The sequence below is a fragment of the Apostichopus japonicus genome, chromosome 17, assembly GCF_037975245.1.
Source record: "Apostichopus japonicus isolate 1M-3 chromosome 17, ASM3797524v1, whole genome shotgun sequence".
NCBI classification, from domain to species: Eukaryota; Metazoa; Echinodermata; class Holothuroidea; order Aspidochirotida; family Stichopodidae; genus Apostichopus; species Apostichopus japonicus.
This window is the reverse complement of record NC_092577.1, coordinates 23,760,082-23,778,399: the sequence shown is the minus strand read 5'-3', so window position 1 is coordinate 23,778,399 and position 18,318 is coordinate 23,760,082. Positions and strand designations below refer to the sequence as shown.

The 18,318-nt window shown below is 42.9% G+C and overlaps 1 long non-coding RNA gene across 1 annotated transcript; it reads right to left on the bottom strand.

The window, feature by feature from the left end:
• Positions 1-13,468: 13,468 nt before the first annotated feature.
• Positions 13,469-18,318, bottom strand: LOC139954998 (uncharacterized). The gene is made up of 3 exons (XR_011788255.1): positions 18,079-18,318; positions 16,005-16,247; positions 13,469-14,174 (listed from the first exon to the last, which is right to left on the bottom strand). It is a non-coding gene; the product is annotated as an uncharacterized lncRNA (long non-coding RNA).

The following is an 18,318-nucleotide window of genomic DNA, read 5'->3' as shown; positions in this document are numbered from 1 at the left end:
TAAGTTTCTGTATCTCCAGCTACCAAGACGAAGGCCCTTTGTCTTTTCTGGATTCAACTTCGCCCCGGTAGCTCTCTCAAAAATAGATAGATCCTGCGAGAGTGCGCGAAAGGAGCCGAGACTCGAAACAATACATGTCACGTCATCTGCATATTGAGCGCATTTCACTTTGGCACCCCCTGGCACAACGAATGGAACAAGTCTGGAGTCCCTTTCCAAAAGACGAGAGAGGGACTCGCTAAACAAAACATAAAGTAATGGAGACAGAGGGCACCCCTGGCGCACCCCCCTCTCTACGTTAAAAACCTCCGAACAAAACCCATTTACGATAACAGAACTGAAACTTTGTTCATACAAAACAGAAATCCATTTACGAAAATTTGGGTGCAACTGAAACTATGTCACTATGTCAACATAGTGGAGTGCAGACGTGTTTCGCTCTCGCTCTCCATCTGATACAGCTACTTTCTTACCTTACCTTACTGTACTGTACTGTGCTATACTTCCCGCCAGGCGGGTGTGTGCGTTTGTCGTATATAGTTATCGTATATCGTTTTAAGTTTAAACCTGTCTTTATAGTTTGTTTTTGTTACTCCTCTGTGGCCTAGCCACCTTCGGTATCATGGCATCGCGCCGTGATTCGAAAATTGTTAAGTTGACCTTCACCGGTGAACAAGCGGTTCCACCGGTGCAAGTTTTTAGTATTTTAAAGAGTAAGGGTGTTGTTGTGCCTGGAGAGGTTGATGCTCTACAAGCTCTCCAGGGTCGTAATACGTATGATCTACGTTTTACCAGTGACGTGACCCGGCAGAAGGGTGTCACGTTGCTGAGTGGGGTTGAAGGTTTGACAGTTACTCCATACGAACGTTCCGTATGGGTAACTGTCATCCACGTAGGATTAGAGGTGCGTCAAGAACTTGTCGCAACTGTTTTAGGTCGGTTCGGGGCTGTCAAGGCTATTAAAATGTGCTCCTACGCACAGGCCCCTGGGGTGTTCAACGGGCACCGACAGGTTCGGATCGACCTCAAGCAGGACAGTTGGCAGTTGGCTTTCGTGGAGTGCGGACGCGTTTTGCTCTCGCTCTTCATCTATTACAGCTGTTTTTGTGCTGTGCTGTACTGTGCTATACTTCCCGCCAGGCGGGTGTGACAGCTTGTGTTCGTGTGTTTTCCTCAGTTCGTATATCGTTTGTTGTTTCACTATCCTGTCTTTAGTTTGTTTTTTGTTACTCCCCTGTGGCCTAGCCACCTTCGGTATCATGGCATCGCGCCGTGATTCTCGGATTGTTAAGTTGTCGTTCACCGGTGAACAAGCGGTTCCACCGGTGCAAGTTTTTAGTATTTTGAAGAGCAAGGGTGTTGTTGTGCCTGGAGAGGTTGATGCTTTGCAAGCTCTCCAGGGTCGTAATACGTACGATTTACGTTTTACCAGTGACGTGGCCCGTCAGAAAGGTGTCACGTTGCTGAGTAACGTCGAGGGGATGACAGTTACTCCATACGAGCGATCCGTATGGGTAACTGTCATCCACGTAGGACTAGAGGTGCGGCAGGAACTTGTCGTAACGGTTTTGGGTCGGTTTGGGGCTGTCAAGGCTGCCAAAATGTGCTCCTATGCACAAGCCCCTGGGGTGTTGAACGGGCACCGACAGGTTCGGATCGACCTGAAACAGGGACATTCCCTCCTTCCTGTTTATAGCAGGGCATAAAGCCCACGTGCGGTATCCCGGTCAGCCCCGTACCTGCTTCAGGTGTGGGGAGACCGGGCACGAAGCCAAGGGCTGCCCAAACAAGAAATGTGGGCGCTGCCTTCGTCTTGGGCATGATAGCACCGCTTGCCCAAACGAGGTTGTGTGCTCACTATGTGGGAAGGAGGGACATGTCTTTCGAGCTTGTCCCTCCTCTTATGTCTCTAGGACTAAGAGTGGGGGTAAGTCAAGTTCCGACGCACCTACTACTTCACGAGAGGAAGGGGAATCTGGTGGGATTTTACCCTCCCCTGCACCTGGTTCACCCACCCCCGTCGTTGCAGACCCCAACCCCGTGCCCGCACCGAGAAAGTCTCCACCAGCTTCCCCCATCAACTCGTCCAGTTCAGTCCCCAGCCGGTATCGCCAGATCCGGAGGCTTTGTCTGACGGAGAATCGGTGGTCATCGATCCTCCGGAGGCTCTGTCTGACAGCGACTCCGGTGAATCGGTGATCAGCGAGCCGAAACGTGCCACTGGAACGAGCTGGTACGACGAAATGGGGGAACCCTCTCTTAAAAGGTCGGCTTCAAGTGACGACTCGGACGACGATATGTCGTCTAGGGCGCGATTGAAGCTTACGGAATCGTCGTCTTCGTAGTTTGCCCCACTGCCCTCTCATGGCCCATACACTTTCAGTTGCCACTTTGAACGTGAATGGCATGAGGGATCATCGCAAGCGCAGTCGCATTTTCCAGTATTGTAAATCAATGGAGGTCGACTGCGTTTGCCTGCAAGAAACACATATTTTGGAAGAAGATGTCCCTCTATGGGCTTATGAGTGGGGTGGCGAGCTGCATGCTTCGTTTGGTTCGTCTTCATCCTGTGGCACTGTCATCCTTCTGTCAGCTCGTCAGGCGGGTTGTGCCACTAGGGTGGAGACGGATCACGAGGGCCGATTGGTTTGCATTCTATTCAAGTATCCACAGGGTAACATCGCCATTTGCAATGTGTATGCTCCCAATCGGCCTTCTGCTAGACGAGATTTCTTTAACACGCTGCCTTCCTTTGTTCCTGGTAGTGCGCCGTGTGTCATGGTCGGAGACTTTAACTGTGTCCCAGACTCAGGTCTTGACAGATTCGGAACTTCTGTGTCTGCTAGTCCTGACGCTGGAATTACAGAGCTGGACAGATTTACTTCGGCACACCTTTTGGCCGATGTATGGAGGCATATGCACCCGTGTAGTACGGGGTATACGTGGGTGAGGCCTAACGGAGAAGATGCCTCCAGGATAGATCGGGTGTATGCGCCCATGAGTTTTAAACTTTCGGGTTGCGAGACGCTCAGCTGTCCGCTCTCTGACCATGATACTGTGGTAGCACGTTTTACTTTGCCTTCCATTTTCCCGATCGGGCGGGGCCTATGGAAGCTTAACTGTCGGATTCTTGGCGAGGCAGAATTCCGCCAGGGTTTCGAGACCAGGTACAAAGGATGGCAAACATTGAAGCCGGCCTTTGCTTCTACATCCCAGTGGTGGGATAATATCAAGTCGCGCATCAAACGCTACGCAATTCAGTATTGCGTGACCCGCGCACGGCGTCGAAGAGAAAAATTCTCGAAGCTGTGCGCGGAGGTGAAGTTTGGCGACCCTTCGGCAGTCATCGCTTTGCAGACGTATCTCGATGAAAAGTACCACGGTGCCCGCGTCAGGGCCCGTGTCGAAGCGGTGGAAGCCGAGGAGCGCCCTTCACTGAGGTTTTACCAGTCCGTTAGCTCATCGGCGGGTGACAGACGCGTCCCGTCCGTGCGCGCTACTGATGGGACCGTGGTCAGTGACCCTCACGGCATTGTCCGCGTATATAAAGAGTATTACTCGAGTTTGTTTACGCGTGGCAATGTCGACTTGTCGGCACAGTCTGATTTATTGAGGGGAATCTCAAAAACCGTTCCCCACGATGTCAATGATATTTTGGGGGGCAGAATAACCACTGTTGAGCTTTGGAAGGCGCTTTCGAAGATGAAGAATGGCAAGTCCCCGGGTTCGGACGGGCTTCCGAGGGAGTTCTACCGAACCTTCTGGGCAATAATAGGACCCGACATCAGAGCCGTCTTCGAAGACGCCTTCCAAAACGGACTGTTAAACCAAAGTCAACGTCTGGGCATGATTACTTTGCTGCCCAAGTCTGGGGACCCCTTGGATCCCCATAACAAGCGTCCGATCACCTTGTTAAATGTGGACTACAAGTTGCTGGCTAAGGCGTTGTGCAACCGCCTTGCACGGGCTATGCCGCATCTTGTTGGTGATCTCCAGACTTGTGCAGTGAAGGGTCATTGCATCCAGCAGAACTTGTGGTTGATGCGCGACTTGACCGACTATGTTATTGAGCGTGATCTGCCATGTGCATTGGTGTCTCTGGACCAGCAGAAGGCCTTTGACATGGTGGATCGCGGTTTTTTAATGAATGTATTGGAGACGTTTCAGTTGCACCCGGTTTTTCGTAAATGGATTTCTGTTTTGTATGAACAAAGTTTCAGTTCTGTTATCGTAAATGGGTTTTGTTCGGAGGTTTTTAACGTAGAGAGGGGGGTGCGCCAGGGGTGCCCTCTGTCTCCATTACTTTATGTTTTGTTTAGCGAGTCCCTCTCTCGTCTTTTGGAAAGGGACTCCAGACTTGTTCCATTCGTTGTGCCAGGGGGTGCCAAAGTGAAATGCGCTCAATATGCAGATGACGTGACATGTATTGTTTCGAGTCTCGGCTCCTTTCGCGCACTCTCGCAGGATCTATCTATTTTTGAGAGAGCTACCGGGGCGAAGTTGAATCCAGAAAAGACAAAGGGCCTTCGTCTTGGTAGCTGGAGATACAGAGACTTACCATTCGGTGCGTCGTGGTCGGATCAGAATATCAAAATTAATGGTATATGGTTCGGCTACGATGCACCTTGTGATGTCACCTGGAACGAGAGGGCTGAGGTATTTCAGAGCAGACTCGAAACCTTTGGCACCCGCTGGCTTTCGATCTTGGGGAAAGTCACTGTTATTAATCGTTTCGTTTCGCCCATCTTATGGTACCCGGGCGCGGTGTACCCTATTCCGCGTCGCGTCCTGGTACGGTTGGAGAGGGCGATTTTTTCATTCATATGGTCTGGGGGTACAGAGCTTGTCAAGAGGGCGGTATTGTACCAAAAACTGGAGAAGGGGGGACTAGGGGTGGTTCATCTGGGAAGTAAATTGACCTTTTTGTTATTTAAGCAGTTGTTTGTAGCGGTAACTGACCCAGGATTTTGTACGTTTTTGGGGCGGTTTGCACCTGCGTCGATGGGTCCCGGCGCTGTTTAGCAACAGAGAACCGCATAGTAGTACTCCAAACAGGGTGGTGCGTGTCATCTGCTCCGCTCTGATTGAGTTGCCCCCTGTTGACCTGTCACAGCCGGCCCTCGTTCACAGTTCGTTGAGGGATAAGGCCTTGAATGCAACTTTTGTCCAGGGACGTCATTCTGCCGAAGTATGGCGTTCGGTGCATTCAAGGCTGAATGGTTACAGGCTCCGTGATCTTGCATGGAGAGTTGCACACGGTGCCTTGGTGACCAACCTAAAAAGATATCATTGGCGATTGGGTGATGGACTGTGCCCTAGGACCGGCTGTGACAGCTTAGAGAGTACTGCTCATGTTTTTTGGCATTGTTACTTTGTAGTAAACTTATGGGAGTGGTTCCAGACCTGGACCGACCGTGTTACGGGAAGACCGTTCATGGTCGGTAGGGCAGGGCTTTATTTTATATGGGGTAGACCCTCCAGTTTGTTCGGTAGCTGTGTTGCACCGCATCATTTTTGTTTGCTCTATTGTAAAAAAACATGTTTGGCGGAATAGGTGTAATTTGGTTTTTAGGGGGAAATTTGCCAGTCGGCAGGCAGTCCTAGAGGCGGTGAAGTCCGACATTCGCGTTCAGATTGAAGGCGATTTTCGCCGTTTATCTGGGGCTGCCTTTTTTGGACGCTGGTGTGCTGGGGAGGGGTTTTTCGTTTCGCTGCGTGCGGGTCGTCCTTCTGTACGTTTTTGAATGTTTCAGTGGGGGGGGGTTGGGCGTTTTGTCTCTGCAGGTCGGCGGGCGCATGTTTTTTTGGCTCGTTTGTCAGAATGGGATGGTTCGGTAGTGCCGTTTGGCCGTGACGTTTTGTATCCCGCATGGCGGGTCACGTAAAAAGCACCTTCTCTTCTGTCAACAAGTTGTTTCACATTAGGTGGTCAGAGAATTGTGCACATCGTGACAAGGAGGAGGAGACCATATATTGCTGGGAAGAGTTCCTACGCAAGGCTTGGAGTAAGTGTCATAAATATAAATGGTTGAAATCAAATATATTTGTTTTTGGTTCCTTGGCAACATCCAAATGAATCTATGTAGACATGACTGCATATGTATGTGTGACAGGAGCTTGTAATCAGGCTTTCTCAATGGGGGAAAATGGGGGAAAGCTATTTAATTTGTAACAGGTTAAAGGTCAACAGAGGTCACACACTGAAAACCTTGTTATCAAGCTCACAACCTGGATGAAGCTCATATTTGGTACATAGCTAGATAAATGCTATTATTTTTGCTTCAGATCAAAGGTCAGCTATTGTAAAAAATGGTAAGAAATTTAGTAATCATGCTAATTCAATGAGGGAAATTTAATCGAATGTCATACTTATTATGTTGGTTGCCCATATTGAGTAAGAACCCATTATTTTGACCGTAGTTCAAAGGTCATTTGGAACATAGTATGACCATGAGGAGTAAATAAGTGCTATTCATTTTGGTAATCAGACTAACTCGATGAGAGAAACTTGGGTGAACCTCATACTTAGTATGTATGTTACTCATATCAACTAGATGAACCGTACAAGTTTTACCAAGAGGTCAATAGAGTTTAAACACTGAGAACCTCGTAATCAAGATAACTCAATGAGTAAAAGTTGGATGAAGCTCACATTTGGTACTTACGTTTACCATAATGAGTAGATAAATGCTACTAGTTTTGGTTGAGGTGAAAAGTCAGATGTAGTAAAAAATGTAGTAATCATGATAATTCAATGAGGGAAACCTAATTGAATGTCATACTTGGTATGCTGGTTGCCCATATTGAGGTTTATACTCATATTAAGTATATCCACCCTACAGGTATTACCAAGAGGTCAAAGGTCACTTCATGTGTGTATGTGTGTGCTTTTTACGTGATCCGCCATGCGGGATACAAAACGTCACGGCCAAACGGCACTACCGAACCATCCCATTCTGAAAAACGAAACTCAGGTCAAGCGAGCTAAAAAACAACATACGCCCGTCGACCTGCAAGTGACCAAAAACGCCCCCCACAGAAACATTCAAAAAACTACAAAAGGACGACCCGCACGCAGCGAAACGAAAAACCCCTCCCCAGCACACCACCGTCCAAAAGAGGCAGCCCCCGACAAACGGCGAAAATCGCCTTCAACTTTAAGGCGAATGTCAGACTGCACCGCCTCCAGGACTGCCTGCCAACTGGCAACCGTCCCCCTGAAAACCACATCACATCTATTCCGTCATACATGTTTTTTCACAATAGAGCAAACAAAAATAATGCGATGCAATACAGCAATCGAACAAACTGGAGGGTCTACCCCGTATAATATAAAGCCCTGTCCTACCGACCATGAACGGTCTCCCGTTACACGGTCGGTCCAGGTCTGGAACCACTCCCATAAGTTTAAAACAAAGCAACAATGCCAAAAAACATGAGCGGTACTCTCTAAGCTGTCACAGCCGGTCCTTGGGCACAGTCCATCACCCTTTTAAGGTTGGTCACCAAGGCACCGTGTGCAATTCTCCATGCAAGATCACGGAGCCTGCAACCATTCAGCCTCGAATGCACCGAACGCCATACTTCGGCAGAATGACGTCCCTGTACAAAAATTGCATTCAAGGCCCTATCCCGCAACGAACTGTGAGCGAGGGCCGGCTGTGACAGGTCAACAGGGGGCAACTCAATCAGAGCGGAGCAAATGACACTCACCACCCTGTTTGGAGTACTACTATGCGGTTCTCTGTTGTTAAACAGCGCCGGGACCCACCGACGCAGGTGCAATCCGCCCCAAAAACGTACAAAATATGAACAAGGCAACCCTGGGTCAGTCACCGCTACAAACAATTCCTTAAATAACAAAGAGGTTAATTTACTTCCCAGATGAACCACCCTAGTCCCCTCTTCAAGTTTTTGGTACAATACCGCCCTCTCGACCAGCTCTGTACCACCCGACCAAATGAAAGAAAATATCGCTCTCTCCAACCGCACCAGGGCGCGACGCGAAATTGGGTACACCGCGCCCGGGTACCACAAGGTGGGCGAAACAAAACGATTAATAACGGTGACTTTCCCTAAGATCGAAAGCCAGCGGGTGTCAAAAGTTTCGAGCCTGCTCTCAATACCTCAGCCCTCTCGTTCCAGGTGACATCACAAGGTGCATCGTAGCCGAAGCATATACCATTAATTTTGATATTCTGATCTGACCACCGAATAGTAAATCTCTGTATCTCCAGCTACCAAGACGAAGGCCCTTTGTCTTTCCCGGATTCAACTTCGCCCCGGTAGCTCTCTCAAAGATAGATAAATCCTGCGAGAGGGCACGAAAGGAGCACAGACTCGAAACAACACACGTGACGTCATCAGCATATTGAATGCATTTAATTGGCACCCCCTGGCACAACGAATGGAACAAGTCTGGAGTCCCTTTCCAAAAGACGAGAGAGGTACTCGCTAAACAAAACAAAGTAATGAAGACAGAGGGCACCCCTGGCGCACCCCCCCTCTCTACGTCAAAAACCTCCGAACAAAACCCATTTACGATTACAGAACTGAAACTTTCCTGATACAAAACAGAAATCCATTTACGAAAATTTGGATGCATCTTTAAACGTCTCCAAAACCTTCATTAAAAAAAACGCGATCCACCATGTCAAAGGCCTTCTGCTGGTCAAGAGACACCAATGCACATGGCAGATCACGCTCAATAACAAAGTCGGTCGAGTCGCGCATCAACCACAAGTTCTGCTGGATGCAATGACCCTTCACTGCACAAGTCTGGAGATCACCCACAAGATGTGGCATAGCCAGTGCAAGGCGGTTACACAAAGCCTTAGCCAGCAACTTGTAGTCCACATTTAACAAGGTGATCGGACGCTTGTTATGAGGATCCAAGGGGTCCCCAGACTTGGGCAGCAAAGTAATCATGCCCAGACGTTGACTTTGGCTTAACTCTGGCTTGTTTTGGAAGGCGTCTTTGAAGACGGCTCTGATGTCGGGTCCTATTATTGCCCAGAAGGCCCGGTAGAACTCCCTCGGAAGCCCGTCCGAACCCGGGGACTTGCCATTCTTCATCTTCGAAAGCGAAAGTGACACTTGCTCGTAATCACGATATCTGAAGACAACCTGTACACATTTCATATTTGGCATGAAGGTTACCCATACTGAGTACATGACCCCTATTGTTTTTGGTCAGTTAGGGGCCAAAAACCAAAATATTTAAAAAAGCAATAACTCCCATTGACAGGGTCCATGGTTGATATTTTGGAACTAGTTGTGAATATGGCAGAGGATCGTTTCCAAGCATAACGGTCATGTGATCCAAGGTCAACAAGGGTCAATTAGGGATCAAAAACTAGTATTTTTGGAATAACTTGACAACAAAATGTCTCTCAAGGTTGGGAGTTACGCTATTGTAGTCTAATAGTCAACCCGCATCTGGTTGACCTTTGACCTCAGGTTGAGCTCCTCTGACCTGTATTAGTTTCTTTGGTTATTCAAATTTTTGTGGCCACAAACAATCAAACTTGTCCAATTGTCACCCAGCTGGTTCTGTCACCACTGGCTACTACAAATACCACACTGGAATGTTTCAACCCCCACAATATTGTTTCAATCTCTATGAACAATCAATAATGAAATTCGTAAAAAATATGGCAAGGAATCACTACGCACAGTTGCGTTCTTGTTACTAAAAAATAATGATTTTGTGGTTTAAGAACACTGGAATATATTTTGAAGACTAGCATATCTGTATTGGGTGTAAGGAATGTTACAATATGTGAAGTCGATCTATTGCATCTTTTATGTTCTATTTCATGTATTGCTCTCAGGAAATAGAATTGGGTGATGGCACAACAGACAACATTCAAATTGAACTACATCATATCCTCCGGTTCTGCACTGGCGCTGATGGAATACCTCCAACAGGATTTCACAAACAAATAGATATGGAGTTTTTCAGTGTCCGTGATGGAACAAAACCCCTCCCAATAGCGTCAACCTGCGGGCTGGAATTACACCTCCCAAGGGGTGTGGAAGACACCAAGTTCTTTGCAGACATGATGATGGAGGCTGTTTTGTGTTCTCCAGGCTTTGGCAAGATGTAGACTTGTGCAACACAGCTGCTCGTCTTAGCTCATACCAGTGTTTCAACTATTTTTGTGGTGTTACGAGTATTTCGCAATCTATCTCATATATATCTATTAAAAATTGTTTTAATTAGTTAACCAAAGTAGTTACAAGCATCATGAGATTCTTCCAGTATGATCACGCATTTATGATGAAAGATAATTTTTAAGTATTGGGGCCGCTGCATATAAAAAAAAAGCTTTGTAATAAGTTTTAGGAGTTGGCAATAATGATTTTCAGTTATTGCCTTTGGTTCTGTGCTATATGCAAAGGGAATTTATGCAATTATGATGGTGTGTGTACGTGTAAAGCTGCTTGTAAACAAGATATCTTGATAAAGTAACATTCAACTATTCTCTTACTCAGTATGCTGATTACCCATAATGAGTTCTAGGTCCCTATTGTTTTGGGGTGTGGTCAAATGTCATCATAGAGTGAAAACCTTTAACAGGATGTATTCAATAGGTTCCTCATATTCAGGTCTCAGGCCATATTGATTTTGGTAGAGGTCAAAACTGAAATGCTGGCTCGTAATCACGATATCTCAAGAAGTTGAACTTTACTTGATCTCATATTTAGTATGTGGGTTGGCCCATATTGAGTAACTGAAATCTATTAATTGTGATTAGTGTTTACATAGGTAATAAGAGACATTACCTGTCAGGTAATCAGGTACCCTATTTTTATTTCCACTATGATCTGTGTAACACTAAATGCACTGTATCACATACTGGTAATGCTGAAGCACAAAAATGGATGTATTCAAAGATACTTGTCATTGGAACTAATAATTCAACAGTTTGTTTGTAATTAATATATTATATATTTCATTTTCATGGTTTCCTATCATATTTAATGAGTGATAGACCTGTACATGATGATTTTGAGGGCTCAGGTAACAAATTAGGGAACCGTGTAGCAATTTATCTGAGAGGTACATGTGTAATCACTAATTGTGATAGGTCATTAGAGATCAATGGGTCAATCACTAAAAGCATGGGTATTACATGCATATTAATGAGTAGGTGGTGCTTAAAGTGAATTTCCTCTAACTTCAATATCTCCATAACCGTAAGTCTGATTTTTTTCAAACTCAAGTGTATGACATGTAAAATCTCATTGATATTCATGAATGGTATAGCCTAAACAATATTTTGACAATTTAGCTAGCAAACAATTAGGTCATCTGAATATTGGATAAATCTCGCACTTAAGTCTGCCCATTGTGAGAGGACAACTTATATTCAGATGGAAAAACTGAAGACATTGTAACCTTCTAAACCAGCAGTGTGTTAAATGAATATATTACTTGGTACATGTATGCAAGTTGCCCCGAGTTAGTATGTGAACCCTGTTGATTCTGGAACAGGTAAAGGTCGGCATTTTATTATATGGCATGTTCTGTATGTTAATTGACAGGCTATCACTTCTAGTTGTTTTTATTCCGTCCATAACATAATTTTCTATCAATATCCAGGGATGCTATTTCACAAGGATAGATATAGCAGGACACTTATTTTTTATGTAAAGCTGAAACATTGTGTGATTTATAAACATTTCATTTGCACCTATTACTGCTGCTGCTGCTGATGACATTATATGCAATAACTCTTCTTGCCAGCCTATGTTATAGTGCTGTTTTATACATTCCGTAACATATTTTTCTATCAATATTCAGGGATGCTATTTTCACAACAATAGCTAGGTCACTATTATTGACAAAATAAACATTTGCATGAATTTATAGAAAGGATAATTCCATGGGCAGCGGATGTAGTATGTCAAGGGGGGGCAAAGTTTGAAAGGGTGTCACCTTCCCTTTAAAGAATTCTATGAATACTTAAGTGTCCTTAGATGCAATCTGGTGCTATATTTGGGAACTTTTCAAGTAAATTTATGTAAACAAATTTCTTTTCCTCAAGAAACGCAATCATTATTTTCCTGAAAAAAATTCCTGACTGCCCGAAACTGGTAGGGAAGTTACGCCTATGGTTATTTCTTTTTTATCTTGTGTGATTTATATAGCCTAAACTCTGTTTGCTGATATTGTGTGCAGTAACTATTTCTTTCAGCCTATGTTAGGTAGCTGTTTCATTCCATCCGTAATGTTTTTCTATCAATATTGAGGGATGCTATTTAGATCATACAGGATCTGTCACTAATGGTCAAAGGCTTTGACCAAAGTAAGTGTGCTACAGAATCATTGATGCCATTGTTTAATATATTTACTATGAAACATCTTATGCAAATGTTTGTTGTTATTCTATTTTATTCCAAACCTTTTTTTTTTCATTGACAAATTTCATTGATTTTGATCCAAAAATTGGATTATAAGAGTTTGTTTTGTTCTGATTTTCCTTAACCTGGCCCTTAATAATTGCAGCCTACCTTCACAAATAGTACATGGTGTGACGAGTATTATCCTGAGGTAACGTTGCATTTTACGTTATCTAGCATATACAATGCTTATATGTATATATTTTATCCTAAAACTGCTGTATCTAGCTTAAAACTGCCATAGAAATGAATAATTATGACACAGTCATGTTTGTGTGTCATAGTGCTACTTTTGGAGTGCTTCATTTGACGTGTTCATGGATTTAGGGTCAGTGGTCATTTTGGGTAATTTCATGAAAACACTGAAAATGCTTCTTTTCCTGCAGTGATTATGGCGCAGTCTTGATTGTTTGTCATATTGATACTATCGTGGTGCTTCATTTGGGGGTGTTCAGGAAGTTGGGGTCAATGGTCATGTAGTGGTCATTTTGTGTAAACACCTTAGAAAAGGAGTGTTGCACAGTATCATAACATGACCCCACTTCTGGTGTGAGCTCTGCACCATTAGTTCTCTATTATCAATTTACACCCTCTTTGCAACCAAAACGGACGCAGAGTTTGGATTTTCTTAACACTACATATTACACTTTAGTAAAGACATTTTACCTAAGTCGAATTTTATTTCACTTTAGCTTAATTGAATTCCACTTAAGTTAAATATATTACACTTCGAGCTAAAGTGGTTACAAGCAAGGGCTGTCACACATGTGACATCCCTTGCTTGTAACCACTTTAGCTTGACCGTGATTTTGCTGCTGTGAAAGAATCAACAAATGGTGCATAAGCTCATACCTTCCAGAGCCCCGAAAATGTAGGGCCCACAAAACTTTTTGTGCCACAAAATTTCTGGCTATTTTTCAGATTCCACCAATTCTGGGTCCATGGGGCTAAAAATTTTATGTTGAAAGAAAATTTTGACCCCCACTCCCCCCACACCTGTGAAAAAAATGAGGGCCCAAAATATGTAACAAATTTGAGGGCCCCAAAATGTAAGGGCCAAACCAAATTTAGGGAAATTTGTAGGAAACAACTCATTTTGAGTGATTTCATAAAATGGCCCCAAGGTGACTTGGGCCCAAAATATCCCAAACAACCCAAAGAAGGCACTGGCAAAGTACCAATGTGACAAATGCTCTACATAATACCATAGAATTGGTAGGAAAAGAAGCCTTTTGAGTGTATTCACAAAATTACATTTCCTTCCCCGCTATACTATTCCCCCTTTTACACTGTTCTCTATTAAAAATTTCGGACCATCTCTGATAGCCCTATACCCAATGGTCGGTCCTTGTGTCCAAGTTTCATGAAAGTTGCATTAAACACCGTGCGAGTGGGAGCGGTTTTTACCAATTGTTCACGGATAGAGTGATACACGCCGCACTGTAACAATAGCTCACACCAGCATGCTGGTATGAGCTAAAAACTGTTTTTGTGTTTATACTGTAGTATAGTGTAACATCCTCTTCACACTCATCTGCAGTACTTGTTTTCAATGCCAATTAATTGTTGAGAATGTTGTGCAGAAAGTCTTTGGCTGCGACGAAATAGCTGATCTGGTCTTGTTCCAGACGAAGTGCAGAAACATCCAGGTTGAATTCAAGGGTGAATGCTGCTTGTTGGTCCTCTGTTAGCTGAATTCCATTTGGCATGTTGACAGCATCAGCAACAAAACCTGCATCTTGATGTCTGTAGTGCTCCATCTCTTCCTGAAAGAATGTTACAGAAAAATAAGAACGCAACTGTGCATAGTGGTTCCTTGTTCCTTGCCATATGTTTTTTAATGAATTTTATTGAAAAATGTACATGTATGGCAAGTGTTGTGATGTATATGTGGTCATCTTCGTGGTCAAATTCCCAACCTAGACTAAGACTCTTCTTCTGGTTATGTGGCTGCTGTATTTTTTGCTTTGCTCTTTCATGCTCCAAGGGCACACTCCATATTCCAGCACATTGGTTTTAAGGATATTGGCTCTCAATAACCAGAATACACAGTAGCTAGTAAGATTGTATATTGGACTATGAAGAATAATTGAGTATACTACTCCACTACTCAGCCCAGCTACTTGCTAAATAAAGCTTGGAGTTGAATAACTTATTACTCTACAATTAACGCTAGCTATAGTTTTGGTCTATACATAATGAGTATACTCTCAGTGGTGTGTGCATAATTTCCAGGGTTGTGGGGCAGGAGTGGGTTTGTGTGGGTATGCCACACCCCTTGAACACATACATCACTATGACCTAGTCTATGTCACAGTTGTGAATAACCGACTAATAATCAGACTATGATATAATTCATGTAAGAGAATTTGAGATCACAGGATACATAACTAACTGTTGTAACTATTGGTTAATGTGCAATATACAACATCACTTGAGCTCACCAGTATTGCAAATTTTGACAGGTTTATGTATGTCCAGCTTGGATTATCCAGTTGACAAGATATTTACACAATTTTGGTGTTTACAATTCTCCCCCCCCCCCCTCATGAAACACACCTAAAATTCATTATATCCTTCTCAGATTAAGGGCACTTAATTGTCTACTATATCCAAGACTTCCTGTGCGTATGTGATACTTATATTAGTTTAATACCCATGGTATACATGTTTAAGAAACAAGTATAAAGTGGCTACAAGCTAACCTTGTTAAGTTATGCTGATTACAAGCTGTCAATTCGATTTTTCCAGATTTTCAGTGTTTGACCCCTCCTGACCTTTGACCTACACCAAAAACAATAGTGGTTATGTACTAACCACAAGGAATCAATATACCAAATATGAGCCGATATGGAGGAATTCACACAGATTTTAGAGTTTGACCTTTGACTTTCACCAAAAACAGTAGGATTATTGAACTCGTTATGGAGAACCTGCATACCAAGTACGAACTTGATTCACCAAGGCATTGTCTACTTATGGTGACTACAAGGAGCGTGACACACATACACACACCATCATGACTTCATAGATACTAATGTTTACACAGGTACAAAAAACTAGGAACCGTCGGGTATCCAAAAATTTGTCTATTTACCTTCTGGTATTGCTATTTTCAATAAATTACATATTGTAAGCCATAATATATCAAGTGTATTTATCTGTGACACTGTTTCTATGTTCGTACATTTTAATTTGCATTTGGCGAAACAAGGCGGCCCTAACCTGTTCATTTAAATATTTTTAGCCTGTGGAATATTTACTGCCTCAAAATAAGTATGTAGATTCCATCTGCATTCTCTTGGCATCATTGGAAATCTAATGAGACTCCATGACTACAAAATGTTTACAATGGGAAGATGCACTGTCAATTTTAAATATCTAAAGGGTGGCACTCGTAAATTTTCCACGTTGAAATTGCTCATTGTCCTATTAAAAATCACATACTTGCAAAGTACCTGAAATACCTTTCTTCTGTTATCACGATTTAGAATGGTGAGTCCACATGAACCTCATACAAACTTTGCATATCCAGTGTAACGAAAATTGTGAACCCGTTGAGTGCCACCACCTTTACTATATATTTCTATATCTACGTCACTGATAAAATCCACATGATGTCCTTCATCGATGGCTGTATGATAGAGCTGCATGGGGGTCTTGTTGTTTGCAGTTCTGATCTTGTGATGCATGTGGCTTCATTGAAATATCCCCAAGTGGTCATTTATAATTGGAAGGAACACCAAGTGCAATACCATCAGATCAATATCAGCAGCGATGTCTAGTTGGCCGTCATCCTCTGGTTTGCTGAAAAGCGTTTAGTATGTACTTGCACACCCCTGTTGAAACATTAGCAAATTGAAATAAATAAAACCAGAATAAACTATGATTCCGTTTTAATGTTACAAAGTGTTGATGGTTTGACCCATGTTGACATGAAATACCCCTAACAAAATTCATAGGGTTATTTTTATGAGGTTAAATTGGGTGCTAATACCAAGAACACAATCAGCCTTTAATACAATGCTAACTTGCAGTTGAGCCAATGCTTTGTATGCAGTTAGTTACCTCATGCAATATGTGTTGTTATGAAATCCCTCTTGTTTCTAAAATCATCTGTGGTCAGTAGTGGTAACCAGAAACAAAATGTTTTGTGATTCCTTTGCATGTTAAAACATTAAACACTGCACAAACTAGCACTTCAAAGATTATGACCTCCACACAAAGTATGATTCAATTCGGAAAATGTTTACATTTGACCCTGTGACCTCAATATTCTTGATATGAGCACCAAAATCAATAGGGTTCTTCTACTCACTATGGCGCATCTATACACCAAGTATGACTTCAATCCAGCTTGTCGTTATTCAGTTACAATGTTTACAAGCTATTTTAGTGAAAATAAACTTAAGCCCCGCCCCCTAATAAATATGCATCAATCAACTCTTGAACATATATAACCACGTACCCACTCTCTACCAACACATTAATACCAAGTATGAATAAATTCTAACTTTCGGTTCGAGATTTTCACAAATGTAACAAACTCAACATGCAGGGACAAATGCTAACAGGATTCCAATGATTCCGACACCTTCAGACTCATCAAGAATGAAATATATATGACGTCACCATAAATTACCAGAACAAACAATACCCAAGTATAATAAAATGCCTTCCAAATTTGTAGGAGAGGTCATCCTAGCATAGCTTTTTTTATTCCTTGCCGGATGCGAAAGAAATCTATGCAGTCAGACAGTCAGCATAATTGGGTACGTAGTTAAAAATTGCTTCTGAAGATGGGAGGCGCACAAGGTGAGTTTGAACTTCGTTGACCTAAAATGACTTTAAAGAGGCATTAAAATCAAAAGGCTCTTGTACACCATATGGGCAGCCTACATACAGTATATGGATTTGCTAAAACACTGTTCTTGTGTTTACAAGTTTTTTATTGACCACTGTTGACCTTGTAATATCACAACAAACAATATGGTGTTTGTACTCCATATAAAAAACTCACATGTCAAATATTGATGCAGTAGGCATTTGTATTCTCAAGTTATTTTTGCAAGACAGTATTTGAGCAGGGTATGAAATAAATTTTGGCTGAGGAGGGCTCTTTTGTGACTGATGGGGCTAAAATTTGCCCAAATGTTTCTTCCTTACACTATATGTATGGGCAAATTCGCCCTCCAGGGCCTTTTTTGAATGGGGGATAATCGCCCTCAGCCCTCGCTTAGTTCCTACCCTGTTCATACCGTGTAGTTGACCCAGCAAAACCAATACAGCAAGGAATAACAATGCCTATTTGCATATCTTCAGGTTTTTAGGCTGATATCTCAAACTGAATTCACTATCATGGAACAGAAAACGTTCGCTTATAACAAAAATACTGGATACTGCGCAGTAAGTTGATATGTTTGTTGTAATTATGATAAACTTGTATGTGAAAAATATAATTCTTTATATGTGGGTTTGAGTCATATCAGTTTTTCAGAAGTGTTTCAAGAACATATACGGTATGTGAAATAGGAGAACGATAAATAAGCCAAGTGTCAAATTGTATTGACATCTATCATGAAATGTGGAGATGTGATGACAGTACAATGTGTATTTTCACTAACATAAATAAGAGTTAAAAAAAAAAGTTTGTAAAACATATCATCCTACCGTTAAAACATCCCTCCATAAGCGTTCAATCCTTTCATTGTGGACACTCCGACCTGTGATGAAAGGCTTTGATTCGGGCCCACGAAGAGGATGGTTCATCAGGAATGAACAAACCAGAACATTTCACCTCCTTTGTCTGAGCTCACTTTTGCTGGGAGTCCGAAATCTAATACCCCTCTTTGAAATGATGAGAGCATAGTCTCTGCCCTGTTATTAGAAGCACAACGAAGGAAGACTGTG